General features: G+C 43.5%; 1 pseudogene; it reads right to left on the reverse strand.

Annotated features, from left to right (window-relative positions):
• Positions 1-4,400: 4,400 nt before the first annotated feature.
• On the reverse strand, positions 4,401-7,879 carry LOC116908169 (annotated as a pseudogene).
• Between the last annotated feature and the right edge of the window lie 14,159 nt (positions 7,880-22,038).

Genomic DNA, 22,038 nt, shown 5'->3' on the forward strand with positions numbered 1-22,038 from the left:
AGGACTATGCATCCTTAGAGATGGCCTCTCTGGTCTTTAGGTCAGAGTTGCAATGTGTCAGAGAGGTCTCTGAAATCTCACAGAAGCTCATTATTAACGAACCTTTGTTCATAGTGGTTGTTCAAAGCTTTGCAGTAAGGTTTAAAAAAAAAAAAAAAAAAACAAAACCCAAGGGGTATGCCATCACCCTGGACAGGTCTAGTATGTGCAAAACGCCCAGCAGGGTGTAGCTCTAGTAGACATTTTCCCACTGCTGTAAACACGTCCCACTGGAGAGAATCAACTTTTAAAGACAAGCGGTTGTTTTGGCTCCCGGTCTCAAAATGGTCAATCCATGACTGGTCCGCTTTGTTGCTCTTTTGGCCCATAATGGTGCATCACAGCATGGCGGCCACATGCTCCTGGGTAATGTAAGAGAAAGAAGAGCAGGACTAGGGTTTCACTATCCTGTTCAGGAGCACAGGGACCTAAAGACTTCCCACTAAGTCCAACCCCTTAAAGAGTCTACTGCCTCTCAACAGACCTTACTGGAAACCAGGCCTTTACTTTTCGGATCTCTGGGTCACTTCCGAGATTCAAAACGCAACAACGTCACAAATGCCTCAGTGCCACTGCTCTAAGAGTCTAGAGATGAGGGACACGGACTGGATCTGTCAGCTGACACACCCGGTGGCACTGGAATTACAGCTGCCTTTTGGAACCACACCTAAAAATAGCTGTAGTTCAATTTGTGGAAATTCTGGCCCCAAAGGATAAGGCTCAGTTCATAAAAAAAAAAAAAAAAAAGGATGAGTTATTCTTAGGCCTTTATAAGCAACTGCAGAAGGAAATCTCATCCTCAGCCACACCAGTAATTAGCACTAATGATATCTCTCTCCCAGACGTATGCTTTGGAGATGAAACGAGACGGTATGGGCCAAAGAACATGGACTGCCATTCAGATAGGCACTGACCTTTTCTGTGGTAATCATGTACTCAAGAGCGGCAGCCGATGCTTTTACGTTTGGCGTGGCTATTAAATCCAGAGTGAGGCCCTTTGCTCACGCCCACCGCAGTCAACACTCCGGCATCATTCTGAGCCTGGAAGCCTCCGAATACTGAGGCGCACCATTTCCAGATTGCTACTTAAGATGAACAATCCTACCTTTTATGTTGCATTTTCAAAACTGATTCAATCAGGAGAACACTTTGATACGGTAAATACCTACCGTATCACACATCAGCTCATCTGCTTTCAAATTAATCAAAATATTTAGGCACCTCCACAGAAACTTCTAATATGCGTGAAACAAGGCAATAGTTATTTACTCCCCGGGATCGGAATGCATTTTGGGAAATCTCTCTTTGACTTTTACGCAATGAATAAAAGCTGGTTTCATGGAACTCTGTTGTTAGAATAACGAATGTTTTGAAAACAGAGTGATTCAAAGCCCGTCCCATGCGGCTATTGAGTGTGCGTCTCAGAGGGAAGGAATTCTTCATCGTGTTCTACGTTTCCTTTGGACATGGCGTCTTTACCCGTGTGGAGAGTGAATGGCTAAACCGTTGATGGGTTCAAAGGCCGTGTGATACATTGTTGCAAGGGCAAGCAGGAGACTAGCTGCAGGGTGGACATCGGCCAGTGTTGCTGAGCTTTTCGTGCCCTTGCAACCTCACGTGCTCTCACATCTCAACTTGTCCTAAATTCCCTAAGGACCTTGGGTTTAGTGGGAGGTGGCCGAGAAGGGGCAGAATCCCCGGCTTGTCATTAAAGAAGTGACATCTACAATTCTCTGAGGCAAGTTAATTCTATAATCATGAATTCAGACCAGGTAGCACCCCACAGTAGCGTTTCTACCTTGCTTCCTCCTCAGACTGCCTTTTCTTGAAAAGCACTTAATATTGTCACCCATTTTATTACATTACATTTACTATTATCACTTTAAATTGCACTTTTCATGCTAAATTAACCCACACCTACCTCACCCTTAGTGTAGACTTTAAAAACTAACCCTCAGGAATCATGAGTAAAGATCTTGACATTTTGGTTGACTGGCACTGTAATGGAGAGAACTTTTAGACGGTAGTGACTAGAAGCATAACCTTTGTCTTTACTGGTGTGGGTGAGAGGACTCAGGGTTGCATTGAAGGTGTGTGGGCAGAGGCAGGGGAATTTGGCAATTGTGAAATTGCTTATGAGGCTTGTGTGTTTGTGCTCTTTCAACGGCACAATATAAAAATAACTACCTCCCTGTTGCAAAAGTCATCTTTTGATGGCAGAAATAGAATGAAAATGCATATTATATATAAATATATAAATAGAGCGTGAGCCTATAGACTACAGTAGGTGCAATCTTTTAAAAATACACAGTGTTTTAAATTCTGTTCCATGCAGGAATTCATAATTTTAACGCACAGTGTCAGGTGGGAGGGTTCAGCACAGAAATGAGTTAGGAGGATGTAAAACCTGGAGAATGCAATGGAACCGAGACTTGGAGGATTGCAGTTTGAGCACATCACAGGATAAAAATCATGCAATCGAGGTGGCTTAGATTACAATACAAAGTGTGTTCACTTCTTGTGCAAATGCTTGCATTTTACGGTGTGCGCGGCTATGCTTTTGGCTTCAGGTAAGCTGTCCTTTGTCGCGCATCTGGGTTCAGACCTACTGTACTGTAAGACGATCATTAACTGAAGACGGGTCATATTCTAATAAACCCACTGTAAGCCAAAAATGCGTTTAATATGGCCAGCATGACAACTTACTAACAGTACACTGGGGAGCAGTGATGTTTTCTGTCATGGCTGAGGGACTGGGAGCCAGTTATAGTTTATTGCTACAACCTAACCACTTGAGAAAAGTACCTCACTGCCTATTGACAACCCAGGAGAAGGTCAAGATTCAAAGTCCAGTTTCTATAGGATGCTCACCGCTTCCACACCACCCCGAGTAAAAATCATTTGAATCGTCTTAAGCTGAGGGCTATATTCACTTTTCACCCTAAGGGGAAAGGACTTTTGCCCTCATGGATAAATTCCTTTCCTGGCGCAAAAGAGGTCAAGTGTAACCCCACAAAACATTGTAAGCATCTGCTAGGATCTACCCTTACATTGGCTAGCATAAAGGTTGTGAGTAGCGAAGCACCCTCACCTTGCTGTGAGGAAAAATTACAAGATTATGTCAAGAATAATTCTAATGCAAAAGAATGAGGAATCGGAACCAACAATTCAATGTATCAATCTCTTCTCCATCCTTCCCCCTGTATCATGCCCCTCTTTCCCACACCCGGTCCCAAGATCCTCCAACATCTGATTCCCTGACGACGATGCCTGAGTAGACAAGGTCTCTTGGGATCAATGACAACTCCCGGTGTGGTTCCTCTTGTTCTGGTTCTATTTAAACTGGGTAACTATTTTCCCCACTCCCAGAAACAAGAGACCCTCAGTCAACATTCCCCACCATAATAGGGAGGCATAGGCTTATAGCAATCGTGGGTTAGAACACTTGGAAAGTCCTGGTAAGTAGGTAAATGTTGCTGGTTCCCCAACCGTGGGGGGAAGTACTGTACTTGGATTTAACTTGATTATTGTTTCCTGTGTGGAGCTCCCCAGACTTTTTAAAAATGTAATACTGTTTATTTAACTTCAAAAAACATTTCAGCATTCTAAACATACAAAAAATAGCCGAATGTTGCAAATTGGGCTTAGGTACGGAGGGTTCTTCACCTTCCATCGATGCAGTAGTTCTTCACTTTGCTGACGACGATGAGTTCTACGGTTGCTTTAAAAAGTTTAAGATCTACTGCACTTAACTAAAGGAAAAACTCCAAACACTTCTCATGCCAGCTGACTCTTCCCCCACCCTCCACAGCTAAGAATGTCAGCAGAATGCTGTGCCACTATGTGCAAAAACAAGGCTACCTGCAGCTAAATGGGTGCCCACCGCAATGTCAACAGGTCCGGCTTCACAGTGCTCGCCCTGAGCTATGCCCCTCCAAAAGGCGTCTTCCTCTCATAGCCTCCACGCCAAACAAGGAACATCGAGAATCTGTCTGGGTTGGTTTGTTCTCTTTAAAAACTATAGATATGTACAGTTGACAACTCAGGGTTTCTAGCCAATAGCCATATAGTTAACACAAAATGCCAGAAAAATCTTCAAATGCCTTGTCACCCCAACAGCAGAGTGCACTGAGTGGGGAGGACACGAGAGTGACTTTTCTTTTTAAATGTTTGGAGTTATGTACAACCTTGATACAGTTTCAGGGAGCTCTGGACACCCACGGCCACTTCATGCAAACCACTGACACTTTGAGAAGCTACAATATGATTGTGATCAAATTTTGTAATTAAATCTACGACTCAAATAGGAGACGTGTCCTACTCTCCTATTCTACTCTAAGGTATTCACGAGGAGACAGTGTTTATTCATCTTCTTCTTCCTCTTCCTCCTCCCCCTCCTCCTCTATCCCCCTCCCTTTTCCCCCCATCTTCTTTTTCTACCTTTCTCTGGGCAACTTTAGCAGGCCCCTTGGAGCCATCAAACTTCCCTTAGACTTACAGTCAGCAGCATCCTTCTCATACTTCTCCCTCAGTGTGGCTGTCTTGGTAATGTAAGGCTGCTTTTCGCTGTTGCTTAAGTTATTCCACGTCTCACCCAGCTTGAACACATCTCCAATGGAGAAGCCAGAGTTCATGGATTTGTAATCTTGGGGTGGAATTTGGAGCAGAATAAGAGAAATCCAGACGGAGGTCTTTCGGGGGCATTCGGGTCCTTCTTCTTGCCTCTTTTAGCTGCCCATACTCTTCCATCTCCGGATCATAGCGTACCTTATCCACCTTTGCCATTTCATCAAAATTGACTTCTATTTGCTAGACACTGTCTTCCACCTCTCAGAGCACTTCTTGGAAAACTCCACAAAATTGACTGGAATCTCTGGATTTTCTCATGTTCTTCCCCGTATGTCTGCACGAAGAAGGCATAAGCGGACATCTTGCTCTTTGATTTCTTGGGATCACCTTTAGCCACCCTGACTGTATTGTTCGCTAGTCTCACTCCCCAGATCTTATCCCACCCTCCCCTTGTGACTGTTGACACCACTCATTGGGAGCTTCTTTTGGATCCAAATCCACTCTTAGCTATTTCCCAAGGTGGCATAGTATAGCCCACTTACTACCCAAGCAGCCTGCTCTGTGTGTTTCCTTAGAAAGGTGGGACCTGGAGATATTATTATTATTTATTTTTGACCATTACTCATACAAGCTTGTGTGCGCGTGTGCACACACACACACATACACACACACACACACACACACACACACACACACACACTATATGTTGGTTATGTCTATCTCCCGTTACTCCAGGGTCACCCATCTTGATCCCTCATATTGCTTTTGCTGCTCTATGCAGTGCTGGCCGGTCCATGGGCTTTCTGCTCCCCCCTTCTCCCTGTAGAAGAGCATCTCTCAGTAGCAATGCTGAGACTGCAGATTCGTGCCTCTGCACCCAGCGTTTTCCATGCATTCTTGGGATTGAATTCCGTTAGGCTTACACGGTAAGTGGTTTAGCCGATGGTCTGCCTCCTAAGGCATAGTGTTTTGTTTTTAATATCCCCAAAACATGGGCAACAAAAATAAAAAATAGATAATTGGATTGAGAGAATTAATAATTTTCTGCACAGTGAAGGGAATAATAAAAAAAATACAAGTCAGCTAAATGATGGGGGAAATATTTTCAAACTTTTCATCTGATAAAGTATCAGGATCCAGAACAGATAAGAAACCAAAAATGTCTGAACAGTAAAGAAAAAAAAATCAATCTAATCACAAAACAGGCAGAGAATCTGAACTGACAGTGATCAAAGGAGAACGAGGAATGGCTAACAAAAGTATTCCGTCTCAGCAAGCATCAGAGAAACATAGGCCAAAACCATGAGTCACCATTTCCCTCAAGTTACATGGAGGGCCACCAAAACCACATAAAAATCATGAGGATGACAGAAAAGGGAGGAAGGTGAGGATAACAAGGATGAGGAGGAGGAGGAGGAAGAAGAAGAGGATGACGAGGAGGAAGAGGAGGATGAGGATGAGGATGAGAATAAAGATAACTAGGAAGACGAGGACAAGGAGTACAAGGAGGAGGATGAGGAGGAGGACAAGGAGGAGAAGGAGAAGGCAGAGGAGGAAGAGGACGAGGAGAATGAGGACGCCGATGACAAGGACGGTGATGATGATGATGATGATGGTGATGATGATGACGATGATGATGATGATGAGGGATGGAAGAAAGTTCAGTGTGAGCCCCAATACTCACTGAGAGGTGAGGTTTTACTTGTGGATTTTCCTTAGCATGGTAGGGTGATAACTGTCTGCAAAAATATATTTCCAAATCATAGAAAGCAAGAGTACAACATTCTGAATTCATAAAATTATTAATGTTTGAGGAAATGAAAATGCTTGTCACTCTGATTTAACTTGTTACACATTGTGTACACACCTTGGACACCATAATGTAGCTCATATTGATGCATGAGTATTACATCTTATGAAAAAGCCTCCTTTTAGATTTTCATAGCGAACATACACACTCATAGTCATACACACTAACATACACACACACACACACACACACACACATATATATATACACACACAATCACACACACACACACACAGAGATAGAGAGAGAGAAAGAGAGAGAGAGAGAGAGAGAGAGAGAGAGAGGAACAAAAGAAGAAAAGAAGACTCATTTTCCATTTTCACACCAGTCCTGCCATGCTACCATATAAAAGAAATCACACGTGTTTTCCTGACTCAGAGTGGCTGGTAGAAGCTATTAGCGTAAAAGATGCTAAGATTGGCAGCTGGTGACACTGATGAGGAAACAGACTGGCTGACCTAACAAGCACGTACCAATCCCTTGTTACAGAAAGGTGTTAGCCACCCCATCATGGGTTTTGGCTAATGTCTAATGTGGGGTGGTCATCAAGGTAGAACGGCAACTGTCCTAAGAAGGTCTTAAAAAAGGACTGTAGTTCAGGGCGATGCTCGTGGAACGTGAACAGGGGCCCCGCTGGATTAGTGTCCCTGGCTCCCGGAATGAATTGTCACGGTCTCAGGGTCTTGCTGGAACAGCTCTGGAGATGAGAAGCTTGAACTGGTGTCTCCGTGGGGCTGCGCACCCTCTGAGGGCTGTCAGGAGGGATTTGTTTGCTTCCTCCCCCTCTCTGGGGGGCGCTCACACTTCTTTGCCTCCCGCCTTCTTCCAGGGCAGCAATGCGGCAGAGTTTATCTCTGTGTCCTTACGAAATCAGCTTTCCCTCCTGCCTGACTCCAGTTTGCAGTGCCTTTGGAATCATAATGGTCTCACCCAAATAATCCAGGATCACCGATGAGCAATCTTCACTTCATCTGCTCCCTTCCTCTCCCCGTGCCACACAAAGGGCTAGGTATCCTGTCTGTCACACCCTTGCAGCAGAGATTCCGTTCCTAGCCACATAAATCTGAGGGTCTTGTTTCCGTCTTAGAGTTTTACAATGTACATCTCCGAACACCAAACGCTCAGAACTCTTGGAATAAAAAACTCTGCATCCAATCCGGGACCTCGTGTGCTTCTCCCTTGTACCTCACATGGAAATGAGCAAGAAAAATGTTGAGTACTAGACAAAGGAAGAATTGGTTTCTGGCCTAAAGGAGCTGAAAAAGCTTTCTAATTTTCAATCATTAATTGCAAATTAATACTGAATTAATTAGTGTGGAGGGAATGCGTGGCAGGAAAGTGAAGAAAAACATCTGCACAAAACAGAAGCTCTAATTACCAGGCTCCTGCTCGCTCAGTCACGAGGCGCTGAGCACAGCTGCAGCGGGAGCCCGCGCCTACTTTGCATTTTACCACTGACATATTGTGGCTTATGAATACTTTTTTTCTTTTGAAATCTACCTAGGTCATTTTCTTAATCTCCCTGAGTCTGTTTCTCACATGTAAAACTGAGTTAGCATTATTCCTTTTATCTAGTACCATCCTGGGGTCTTAACAGTGCTAAGATATTCTTTACATTAGAATAAGGTTAAAAGACAGAGCGCTAGGGCCTGGGTGCGAGGTATTGTGATGGTAATGGAGACCGCCATTACCAACGCTTTGTTACATGCACAACCTTTTCCACAGGCGTACTGCATCAACAACTACTGACTCTGTCCAACTTTATCCCTGTACTAGACTAGCCTGTGTCTTTCGTCCTTTACCTATCTTGTGTTGATACCAAGAGATACCGACTACAGAAAGCTGGGCCTGGTCTTCCTGCTCGTCTTTCTTTAATCCTAGGGGCATTTGTTTTGTGTAGTGAGGGGTGATGATTGCTTACAGTGAAAAGACCCTGAAAGGTCTCGCTTGTTCTGAGATTATTCATGCAGCCACTGTGCTACTCATGCCGGTCTGCTTTATGATAACGCATTATGAACTATTCTAAACCCGCTCAACAAAGTACAGTGTAATGCTTGCCGTCTTCCTCAGACCCCCCTCTGGCTAAGATATGGGCTTAGTCCCTTGATTAGAAAGAGCCAAAGAAGACGACTCTTTAAAAAGATATAAACAAAGAGCAGAGCAGTCAGAGTCTAAAACTGCTCGGGGCTTGTCATTTCAGTGTGAAGACTCACAGAAGAGAAACGGTCGGTTTCTCTTACGTTCTAGAGAATGCCATTTGTCTTGTACAAACACTGTCCAAGCAAGCCGCTAAGCTGTGGGTGTGTTCAGAAGGGAAGAGATCTACTCATGTTAGAGTTGTCCCATCTCATACCTGATCTCATACCTGGTTTTAGATTGATGGTAGATGAAGAGTTTTGCAGTCCATGAGCCATTTATTTTAGAATTTCACACAGGACTATACTGCATTGTAGTGTTTTCCCTCTCATCTCCCTCCCTCCCCCGTCTAATTCCTCCTATCCTCACTATATCCCTCTCTCAACTCATGCCTTTTCCATAATTACACACACATTTACACATATATGTGCATATACATATATACATACATATGTACACATACCTACACTCATATCTACATACACATGCACACATCTATACACTCACATACACATATGTATATGCATATGTACATACAAACTCACATATACACACGTACCCATACATACATATTCATTCACAAACACACATATGTACACACACTCACAATCACACTCTCTCATAAGCATATGTACACACACTCACACACATGCACTCATACTCACACACATATGTACATACATCCACACTCACAAATGTATATACACACACATATCTACACACACTCCCACATACATTCCCTCACACACATATGTACACACACACTTCCTCACATACATATGTACACATACACTCACACTAGCACACTCACTAGTGTGCGCGCGCACACACACACACACACACACACACACACACACACACCTACTGAGTCCAGTCACTACTGCCTGTATGTGCATGTGTTCACTGAGTGCTGATCACTTAGGCCTGGGCAACCTATCAAGATGCTGGTCCCTGAAGAACATTGATTCTCCCTCAGCCAATAGCCATTGACTGCCTACATCTCTTGAACTAGTGGTGGTGCCTTGTGAACTTTTCCTTCATCCACATTGACATACCCACTGGTATGGTCTTGTGCAAGCAGCCCATATTGCTTAGAGTGGCTCTAAGTTTTTAAAAATCATTAGAATTCTATGTATTATTATCTGAGTTCTCTATCCAAGGAGAGATAGAGATAGAGATATAGAGATAGAGATAGAGATAGAGAGAGAAAGAGAGAGAGAGAGGCAAAGAGTATAGCTTGAATGAAAATAAGCTCAAAACAAAACCAAAATGTACTCCTTGAGTTTACTGTAGCTCAATCTTCCTTTCATTTTCATTTCACAAAATTCCTTTGGTTATGACCTTATGCTGGAGTCAGAGCTACATTACCAGCATAGGAAATTTGTCATTGAAATGTCTATTGTATGCTTACAGCTAGACTATGAAATTAAAAACTTACTAGTTATGTGAGAGGCACTTTCCTTCCTCAGTACAAGGTCTTCTCTTCTTTATTCCCATTTCAGGTACACTTTGAGCTTATCACTTGAATATGAATAACGGAAGCCCGAGAATGGGAGACAACAGATTCATGCCCTACATCTTGTTAATCTAGTTGACAAAAATACACATTTGGGCTGGGGAGTTAGTTCCAACAGTAAACATGCTGGTCTTGTGAGCATGAGGACAGGAACTTAATTTCAGAATCCATGTTTTACAGAAAGTAGCCAGGCGTGGTGGGATACACTTCTAGTTTCAGCTGTACTAGCAGAACTGGGCTTGCTGGTCAGCCACTCTAACATAGCTGACACGCCCCAGTGCTTGGAAAACTGACACAGAAAGAAAACTAGGTGACAGTGGCTGAAGAACAGCTCCTGAAGCTGTCCCCAGGTCTCCACACTCACGTGTAAATGTGTGCACACACACCTGTTCTAATGCATGGGCCCAAACACACACCTACAATTAAATGGAATGAAACTTAAAAGTAAGCATTGAGGCAGGAGCAGAGGACAAGTTAAGAAGCAGTGCTTTCGAGCAAAGAGTCCAGTACATACCGTTGAACCCAAGCCTGCTTGTGAAATGAATGGCCGGTGGCTAGGTAAGAGGATTTAGAAACCCACCTCTGTTATTTCCAGAGAAAAGAGGCGTAGTGTCACCAATCATCCGAAAATACCAGATGATACAACGTCGTTCTATTTTTAGGACTGGGCTGCAATGCAACCACGAGACTTTACAACAGAATCCAAATGTGTTTTGTTCGAGATGCCACAACCAGTCACGACTGGCTGGCACTGCAAAAATTGAATGTCACAGCAAAGGGAATTGTCACAGTGAGAGGGAGTTAAGGGAACAGTTGTACTGTAACTGATGGCTGGTTTGTGGTCCCAAAAGCAGAGGAGGAGTGTGTGTGTGTGTGTGTGTGTGTGTGTGTGTGTGTGTGTGTGTATGAATGTGTGTTTACATGTAGTATGTGTGTGTGTGTGGTGTATATGTGTGCAAGTGTGAGCATTTATGTGTGTGTTTGTATGTGGTGTATGTGGTATGTGTATGTGTGGTACATGTGTGGTATGTATGTGTGGTGTGTGTATATATGTAAGTGTGTGTATTTGTGTGGTGTGTGTGTGGTGTATATGTGTGCAAGTGTGAGTGTGTTTTTTGTGTGTGTGATGTGTGTGTGTGGTCTTTACATGTACAAGTATGAGTGTTTTTGTGTGTGTGTGATGTATGTGTGTGACACTGTGTGGTGTGTATGTATGTGTGGTATGTATGTGGTGTGTGTATATGTGTGCGTGTTATATATATGTGCAAGTGTGAGTGTGTTGTGTGTGTGGTATGTGTGTGATGTGTGTATATGTGTGTGGTGTACATGTGTGTGTATATGTGCAAACATGAGTGTGTTGTGCGTGTGTGTAAATTCTCAACATCTACTGAACCCAGTGATTTCCTCCATCAATGACGATGCCTATGTTGTATTTCTTTTTCTGGGGAGATGTGAAGCAACACTTACTCACTCCACATAGGCATGGATGATACTGAAGAGATGATTTCACTGGAGCTCAGTTTGATGATCCAGAGTGGATTGGACTTACTTACAGGAGTGTGATTGACTCTGGACAGCTACACTACCAGGAAGCCCTGACCCAGGACAGCTAGTGTCCTCCTACCTACATTAATAGAGTCCCCATGAAGCTTGTAGGTAACCATAGGGGGTTCTCTTCTTCCCCCAGCAACTGTACCGCTCATCCATGCTTGTGATTCGTGGAAACTTTTGTTAGTTTTGAGAGCCTTTAACACCCCCTGCCCCCCACCCCTGCCACTTCCTCCAGGAGGGATTCGGAGGAAGTAGCTACAGGGTGAAAGCGAGTCTGGCTTTTGAGTGCTCATTGTCTGGGTGCCTTGTTCTGACTGTTAGCAAGCGGCTCCGTGATTCTGAGATAATAATTCTCTTCTTCAGTAGTGCATTTTCTCTCATAAAAATCATGAGTTAGACTAGAGGAGGACACTACCCTCAAAGTGGGTAGGGTCCACATTTTAAGCAGGTAAGTTATACACCCTTTAAACCTCAAAGGTGTTAGCGTGAGACGATTTTCTTTTAAAACGAAAATTTCTCTTTAAAAGAAAATTACTAGCTCTATGGCAATTTTCAACTGCAAAAAGAAAAAAAAAGGTCTTTAGAAATGTCACTGTCAGCAGAGAGAATCTGTGGGGGCAGAAAAAATACCTCACAAATCAAACCAAACAGTTTTAATCTTGCTCCTTGTTCTCTTCTGGTTCTGAATTTAGTCTAGCATTTGAGGCTGGCTGGTTAGAAACTCAAGCTGCTTGCCAGGGACAGCCCTTCCTCCCAGGCCTCCGCCGTGCTCCCCTGCTGTCATCCTCCTGGACGCCATCATTTACTCCTTACAGCAGCTTCTGAGAAGAGGAGGAAGCTGGGCATGAAGGAGAGATGATGCTTCTGACCTAGGTTGGCCGCCACCTCCCTCCTCAGTGTGCTGGTCCTCGCTTCTGCAAGTCCACCTCACCCTTCTGCCATGTATCTGCTCCCACGTGCAGCCATGCGTCTGACCTGTAGGTCCGTGTGCTCTGTGCACAGCTGCTCTCTCCCTTCATCCCGTCTCAGACTTCTGTTCCCTAACTTCTGATAGGCAGTGACATTGAGGGGCCTGGAATGACTAAGCCTTCTGAAGGTCCTGTCTGGCTACCTTTGTCATCCCCTACTACCTCTGTGAGTGTGGTCTACCATGACTCAGAGCACCAGAGACCTCATCAGTTGCTGCTTTGTAAGATGCCCTCATCTGTCCTCATAGCCGCAGGTCTACGCAGAGGCCCGCACAGCGCACACATCCCACGGGGCTCAAGCCTGAGAAAGATGATACTTGCCTGTCTCATGGTGCATGTTCCCACCTGCCTGGTGTTAGGAAGAATGCTTTCTCTTGTGGGTTTTTTTTTTTTTAAATCTGTCCAGATTTTATCACCTAATCTTTCTATGTCTATAACAAGTCTTCTACACTTAGAACTCTTAGAAGTCTGTCAAAGGGGTTTGTGCCTTTAAAGCAAGTATGGCTTCTGCAAAATAGAAAGAGAATACTGGGTCCCCCGATCACCTGGGTTCCCCGCTGCTGTGTCAGAACACTTAAGGCTTCCAGGAAGGGAGGGGCAATGGGACTCGGGAATGAACAAGAAGAAAAGCAACGCTGATTGTTGTGCCAAAACATTTAAAATGCTCACTTGTTTCTGCTTCTGGGAATATGGAAAGACACACGTCCCTTATTTCTCCCACTAAAGCCAACTAAAACTCCCTGGAATTGTATATGAAACAGACAAAAGAATATGCTGGCTGTGTGTGTGTGTGTGTGTGTGTGTGTGTGTGTGTGTGTGTGAGAGAGAGAGAGAGGGGGGGGGGTCAGGTTGGGAGCTCAAGAAGTAAAAAACAACGTTGATGGTTTTCTTGTGTCTGTCTGTCTATCTATCTATCTATCTATCTATCTATCTATCTATCTATCTATCTACCTATCTATCTATCTATCCTACCTACCTGTCTATCTATTTACTATCTATCTATCTATCTATCTATCTATCTATCTATCTATCTATCTATCTATCTATCTATCTATCCATCTATCTCCCTTTATGTCCTTAGCTTGAAGCTGGAGAAACCTGCACACTGGAGAAGCCACGTAGGCCCAGGAGAAACAAGGTCAAAACCAGACAGTCCCTGAAGCAAAGCACGGAATCTTTAAGCTGAGTGGCAGCCAGCTGAGAGGGGACACTTGAAAACACCTCTTCTGAGCCCAAGGCCAGCAAAACAAGAGTCGGATCCACACCTGCTAAGGCCTGGTCATTGACTCACGCTCTTCCTTCTTGCTGCCCTCAACGGAGTCCACAGTGGACCCCAGCTCTAGCTTCTGCCTCTCAGTAATGTGAAGTTTCCATAGCAGTAACAAGATGTACCTGTCATTCGCAGACACAGTGGCATCCACAGTAGATCCTGGGGAGGCCGAACTTTGGTGCCCATTCAGCAATAATCATCAGTTCCTACTGTTGTGCAAGGTTATTAAGGCCAAGTAGGAGATAATGTTGCTCCTACTGGAGCTCAGGAGTCCAGTCGGCACTAATTGTCCTTCTGCCAGCGTAGTGTCAGAGGAAACAAGAAGGTCTGAACAAGAATTAGAATCTCAACACAAGACTCAAAATGTCTCACAATAAAAGCCCCAGGACACCTTCCCATCTGAGCAGAAAGGTCAACATCTAGATCTCCTATTCATGCAGAAAAATAGCTAACCTTGAGTAGAGATAAGCAAACGAACTGAATGGAAAAAAAAAAAAAAGTCCTCAACAGACACCAGCCTTAAGAGGACAGAGATGTTGGGATCACTATCTGGCAAGGATTTAAAGCTTGTTAAAATCACAATGATTTATGAGTAGTTAAAAAACACTTGAGGGCTGGACAGGTAGCTCCGTGGTTAAGAGCACTGGCTATTCTTCCAGAGATCCTGAGTTCAATTCCCAGCAACCACATGGTGGCTCACAGCCATCTGTAATGAGATCTGATCCCTTCTTTGGCGCACGGGTGTATATACAGCTAGAGCCCTCATAAACATAAAGTAAATAAATCTTAAAAAAAGAAACATGCTTGAAGCAAAGATACAAAATTAGACATACCGAGGAAGTGTAAAATATAAAATAAAACGGGACAGACGTTTGGAACAAAAACTAGAGTATCTGGATATTTACTGTGGTGCTAGTTTGACACGCTTTGTCCAGCTTGACACATACTTGAGATCCGAATCTTAGCACAAAATTTAAGGTTTTTTTGTTTGTTTGTCTGTCTGTCTGTTTTGTAAACTAGCATCCAGTGAACATTTTGGAAGTGCATCCCCTCACCCCTTTCCCTTGGAGGAAAGGAGAGGGTCATACGTTTGACCTGTTTGCAGGAACTACCAGGGAGGATTCAGTTTCCCGCTGCTAGAGGCAATCTCTGCATCCTGGGAGGCACAATTGTTGCAAAAATGGACCAGGTATCTGAGAGCGCATTTCCCAGCACAGGACTGTTTCCAACTTCACAGCTTCAAAGCCAGCAGAGTATACAAAGTAGGCTACGAAGGCAAAAGTTGTGGGTTGACGGTCGATTAATGCTTCTAAGAGAAAAGTTGCAAAATCACACTCTTGTCATAAATACAAGAGTGGAAGCCTGAAGCCATCTCGTCACAAATCTGTGGAGCAGCGTCACCTAGTGGTCAGAGTTTGCCTTGCCGAATAAAGAAAAGTTAAAAAGAAAACTGCCTTTTAGTATTAAATGCAAACTTGGCAACAATATCCGTAAGTGTTCGTAGGTGTTTTCAGAACTGAAAAAGCAGGCCGACTTCCAGGGCTCTTAGAGCGGACCCGGGTAAAGAGCCATTCAGATCCATTGTGGTGCAACGTCTGTTTCTTTATTCTGGCTGTTCCTGTCTCCCTTTCAACGCAACTTGATCCTCCGTACTGTAAAGCTCCTGGTTCTTCTGAGCTCAACTCATCATAGACTCATTAAGGATAGTCTCTAGCTACCATCAAGATGTGTGATCTCCTAGCAGCTTGTGCCTTTTCTGCGGAATGAGATATTTCCCAATAGAATTGCATTCGAATCTCTGGAGCTCCTAATGTGGAGTTAAAGCCGTTACATTTCAAGCTTTGAGGAGAAGTGAAAACTGTTTAGGGAAGTTTGCTCAATAGAATCAGGGCTACCCGTTTCTGGATTGTTCTGAGGTAAGGCAGAGCCAGTAACATTCTGTCCAACAGCCCTCAGAGTCCCTCTTCAGGATGGCTGCCTCACCCCAAACATTTGTACTTATCGTTAGATTGTTCTTTTGCTATTTCTCCTTTGCGGAAAAATGTGTGCAGATTCCCATGCTCTTCAGGGAACTATGGCTCTGACATTCTGGAATTCTCTCTGTCAGGTAAAGGTGTTCTGTAGAGATTATTGAGCAGTTCGTGGAGAAGGTGAGGGAAAGTGGAGGTTTCCTAGCTCGTAGAAAGGGACTTAGACGGAGATAAACCACAATTCAAAATTCAAATTGTGTTAAAGTGAATTAAAGGCAGTCTTTTACAAAATACTTTAGAATTCTATACTATAGAGGATGCAGGAGACACATATGGTTTTAAAAAGAACGGGGGGAGAGAGAGAGAAAGAGAGAGAGAGAGAGAGAGAGAGAGAGAGAGAGAGAGAGAGAACCATTGTAACAAACCAAACCTAACCAAAATTAAAAAAAAAAACCCAACAACAACAAAAAAAAAAAACAACCCAAATGTGGAGATGACCTTCAGCTGAACTGCTGAGTTCAGTAAAGCTACCCAGGGGTCATCTGCATGGTCCCTGCTGTGCGAAGCTTGATGTTACTCAGTTAGAAATGCTGAGACAATCACCTTAGGGCAGTTGATATGGGCCGCTAGTCTTGGAGTTAGTCTCTGAAGAGGTGAACCTTGGCTCTGCTGTGTGGGTGAGGCACTGCACATGGTAGCAGCTTTGTGGTGATCCCTAACCATGACAGAGACTGACAGAGAGACAAGCATGTCAGAGTCCTCTTTGAGAACACGCTCTCGATCACCTAAAGCCTCTAGCCAGAAGTTCTTTTATTGTTGAGTACAGTTTTGGCTATCCTGGGTTTTTTGTTATTCCAAATGAATTTACAAATTGCTTTTTCTAACTCTATGAAGAATTGAGTTGGGATTTTGATGGGGATTGCATTGAATCTGTAGATTGCTTTTGGCAAGATGGCCATTTTTACTATATTAATCCTGCCAATCCATGAGCATGGGAGGTCTTTCCATCTTCTGAGGTCTTCTTCAATTTCTTTCTTCAGAGGCTTGCGGTTCTTGTCATATAGATCTTTCACTTGCTTTCACTTTCACTTACACTGAAGTATTTTATGTTATTTGTGACTATGGTGAAGGGTGTCATTTTCCTAATTTCTTTCTCAGTCTGTTTATCCTTTGAGTAGAGGAAGGCTACTGATTTATATCAGTCCACTTTGCTGAAGTTGTTTATCAGTTTTAGTAGTTCTCTGGTGGAATTTTGGGGTCACTTAAGTATACTATCATACCATCTGCAAATAGTGATATTTTGACTTCTTCTTTTTTTTTTTTTTTTTTTTTTTTTTGGTTCTTTTTTTTTCGAGCTGGGGACCGAACCCAGGGCCTTGCGCTTCCTAGGCAAGCGCTCTACCACTGAGCTAAATCCCTAACCCCGACTTCTTCTTTTCAAATTTGTATCCCTTTGACCTCTCTTTGTTGTCTGATTGCTCTGGCTAGGACTTTGAGAGCGACACTGAATAGATAGGAAGAGAGTGGGCAGTTTTGTCCAGTCCCTGATTTTAGTGGGATTGCTTCAAGTTTCTCTCCACTTAGTTTGATGTTGGCTACTGGTTTGCTGTATATGGCTTTTACTATGTTTAGATATGGGCCTTGAATTCCTGATCTTTCCAAAACTTTTAACATGAAGAAGTGCTTATATAGTGGATTATGTTGATGTATTTCCATATATTGAACCATCCATGCATCCCTGGGATGAAGCCTACTTGATCATGATGGATGATCATTTTGATGTGTTCTCGGATTCGGTTTGCAATATTTTATTGAGTAATTTTGCATCAATATTCATAAGCAAAATTAATCTGAAGTTCTCTTTCTTTCTTGGGTCTCTGTGTGGTTTAGTGTAAGCGTAAAGAACTTCTGAGGGAATCACCATCCCTGACCTCAAGCTGTATTACAGAGCAATAGTTATAAAAACTGTATGGTATTGGTATAGAGACAGGCAGGTAGATCAATGGAATAGAATTAGAGACCTAGAAATGAACCCACACCTATGGCCACTTGATCTTTGACAAAGGAGCTAAAACCATCCAGTGGAAAAAAGATAGCATTTTCAACAAATGGTGCAGGTTCAACTGAGGAGGTCAGCATGTAGAAGAATGCAGATCGATCCATTCTTTTTGCCCTGTACGAAGCTCAAGTCCAAGTGGATCAAGGACCTCCACATAAAACCAATACAATTAAACTAATAGAAGTGAAAGTGGGGAAGAGCCTGGAACACATGGGCACAGGGGAAATTTTCCTGAACAGAACACTAATGGCTTATGCTCTAAGATAAAGAATCGACAAATGGGACCTCATAAAACTGCAAAGCTTCTGTAAGGCAAAGGACACTGTTGTTAGGACAAAACAGCAACCAACAGATTTGGAAAAGATCTTTACCAATCCTACATCTGATAGAGGGCTAATATCCAAAATATACAAAAAAAACCTCAAGAAGTTAGACTCCAGAGAGCCAAATAACCCTATTAAAAATGGAGGTCAGAGCTAAGCAAGGAATTCTCAGCTGAGGAATATCAAATGGCTAAGAAGCACCTAAAGAAATGTTCAACATCCTTAGTCATCAGGGACATGCAAATCAAAACAACCCTGAGATTCCACTTCATACCAGTCAGAATGGCTAAGATAAAAAATTCAGGTACTGGCGAGGATGTGGAGAAAGAGGAACACTCCTCCATTGTTGGTGGGATTGCAAGCTGGTACAACCACTCTGGAAATCAGTCTGGAGGTTCCTCAGAAAATTGGACATAGGACTAAACAAGGACCCAGCTTTACCACTCCTGGGAGTACACCCAAAAGATGCTCCAACATATAACAAGAACACATGCTCCACTATGTTCATAGCAGCCTTATTTATAATACCCAGAAGCTGGAAAGAACCCTGATGCCCTTCAACAGAGGAATGGATATAGAAAATGTGGTACATTCACACAATGGAGTACTACTCACTCAGCTATCAAAAACAATGACTTCATGAAATTCATAGGCAAATGGTTGGAACTGGAAAATATCATCCTGAGTGAGGTAACCTAATCACAAAAAACCCCAAAAAACAAACAAACAAACAAAAAAAAACCCACACATGGTATGCACTCTCTGATAAGTGGATATTAGCCCCAAAGCCAGAATTAACCAAGATACAATCCACAGACCCCATGAAGCTCAAGAAGGACGACCAAAGTTCGGATGCTTCAGTCCTTCTTACAAGGGGGAACAAAAATATTCACAGGAAGATTTCCGGAGACACAATTTGGAGCAGAGACTGAAGGAATGGCCTGCGCCACCCGGGGATCCAGCCCATATACAGCCACCCAATCCAGACAATATTGCTGATGCCAAGAAGTGCATGCTGTCAGGAGCCTGATATGGCTGTCTGCTGCAAGGCTCTGCCAGAGCCTGGCAAATACAGAGGTGGATGCTTGCAGCCAACCACTGAACTGAGAAAGGGGTCCCCATTGGAGGAGTTAGAGAAAGGACTGAAGGAGCTCATGAGGTTTACAACCCCATAAGAACAATAATATCAAGCAACCAGATATTTAGTTCCCAGGGACTAAACCACTACCCAAAGAGTACACATGGACAGCCCCATGGCTCCGGCTGCATATGTAGCAGAGGATGGCCTTGTTGGCCACCAATGGGAGGAGAAGCCTTTTGTCCTGCCAATGCCCCAGTGTAGGGGAATGTCAGGGTGGGGAGGCAGGAAGGAGTGGGTGGGTGGGTGGGGAAAATCCTCATAGAAGCAGGGGAAGGGGGTGGGTGGGATCGGTGTTTATGGCAGGGAAACTGGGAAAGGGGATAACATTTGAAATGTAAATAAAAAAATCCATTAAAAAATAAAAAAATAAAAGCCTCTAGCCAGGCCTTCTCTCTTAAAGCTTCTTCTGTTTCCCAGTAGTTCCACTCTGAGAAGCGAACCTTTAACACATGTGTGTTTAGGGGACATCCAATGGTGAAACTAAAGCGAGACCTGTGCTAAGCCCTTTTACATAGTAACACATGCGATCCTCTTAGCAACTTTGATATCTTGTCTTCTTTTCTATCACCCACTTTACAGATGGAGAAGTAGAGGCATAGTGATTATTCCTACTTTGTGTCCTGTGCTAGGTAGCCCCAAAGGTCATTCATTTAAATATGTGCAGAGTGCTAACCATGTGTCAGTTAAAGACACAACCGTAAAGATGGTTATGCTCTTCCTTCATAGATCTCACGTCATAAGAAGGAAGGAAGAAAAGACAATGCAAGGAATCCTTAAGCTCATATGTGTCTGGGGGACAAGTCATGACAGATTTCACTGTGAGGGCAGTGATGCTAGGGCGGAGTCAGGGCAATGAGGCCAAGGACGAGGAGGGCACACAGTGGGGTGAGGGCACACAGTGGGGTGAGGGCACACAGTGGGGTGAGAGCACATAGTGGGGTGAGGGCGCACAGTGGGGTGACTGCTGTTACTCCTCATGAGGGGTGGGCTGATCTGACATAGCTGAGGAGGCAGCATGTTGACTGGGACCTGGAGAGTGACTTAGGGGTCTCCATGGAGAAACACTGGGGACCATGGGGGACAAGACAGTCTCACCCAGGAGGACATATGCAAAAGCCACATGGTTCAGAGAAACAGAGCTATGTTTGTAGGAACTGGGAGAAGACTGGCATGGAGCCATCAGCCAAGTCACTGTACATCAAAGTGTGGAAGGAGGGGGCCAATAAGAGAGTTCTGAGAGAGCACGTGGGCCTTTGTGTCAAGAGACTGTGGCAGGGGATTTGATGAGGCAGTGTGGGTGAAGGAGCGCCATGCCACGATGCATTTTCCTGTTACACCGAAACATGGCGTGTATCCTCCCGCCATTTCCTAGTGTGGCAGGATAAACATTTGGACCTATCCTTTCGTATTTCCTTCTTCGGGTTCTGGTGTGTGTGTGTGTGTGTGTGTGTGTGTGTGTGTGTGTGTGTGTGTGTGTGTGTGTGTGTGTGTGTGTTCTGTTTAATCAGAACTTTGCAGCTTTTTTTCCCAGACACTGGGCCATGGGTGAATAAGGTTGGATACCATTCAACATTAGCTCTCTGTTTCTTATACTTATCTTTCCCGTTAGCTCTCTGTTGATTTCTTATATTTATCTTTCTCTTTTACCCAAGCAATGTATAATTATCGTGGAATACAGGTAAGTGAAATAAACATTATTAAATGCCAAATAGCCCACTGTGCAGAAATCAGCATTAGCATAATGTTAATGTACACAAACCCTTCTCTACGCCCCTTTATTCTCCCCCCCCCTTATAATTTATGTAATTTATCACCAGGCAAGGGGAGAGCACCGTAACAGTAGGTGGCCTGACTAAGGAAGTTGTTAGTGCTTCCTCATTTTTATAGTTTTCAAAATTTAGTAAAAGATTTTGGCTTTAAAATTACCAATACAGATTCACTTTTAAAGAATTTATATGTCAAGAAGAAAAGAATTGTATCTTAGTCTTAGAAAATGTATAGTCTGTGATGCATATATTATGTGTCTATCACTGTAATATATAAAAGTCTACACATTTTCTCTAAACATATTTTAGAAACAGGGTTTCTCTTATACTTTTGGTTGGGAGCCTAGCTTTTTTTTTTTTTTTGAGTCCTCCACATTCCCCTCTTTAAGTTGCTGATTTTTTTTTTTTTTTCCAGAGCTGGGGACCGAACCCAGGGCCTTGCGGTTCCTAGGCAAGCGCTCTGCCACTGAGCTAAATCCCCAACCCACATTCCCCTCTTTAATATGGCATTTTGTTCTATATACATTGATGAAAATTTAAAACAAACAAAAGGAACTTTAGTCAAAACTCCCCTTCCTCCTCCAGCTTTATTGGAATAGTTTAAAATTACATTTTCTATTTTCTAAGACTTCAGTTGCTTTTTCCATCTGACTTTTAAAAACTGATTACAGCAAATGAAACAGTGAGCCTAGCTTTAAATTGCTGAGCCATCTCTCTGGCCAGAAACAGGGTTTCTCTACAGAGCCCTGGCTGTCCTGGAACTCACTATGTAGACCAGGCCAGCCTTGAACCCACAGAGATCACCTGCATCTGCTTACCAAGTGCTGAGATGAAACGTGTATGTCACCGTGTACTTAATGTTTTTAACTTCAAGACTACATTATGTAATTGCCTGATTAAATTGTTTCTACACACTTTAT

This window comes from Rattus rattus, chromosome 8 (assembly GCF_011064425.1).
Source record: "Rattus rattus isolate New Zealand chromosome 8, Rrattus_CSIRO_v1, whole genome shotgun sequence".
Lineage (NCBI taxonomy): Eukaryota > Metazoa > Chordata > Mammalia > Rodentia > Muridae > Rattus > Rattus rattus.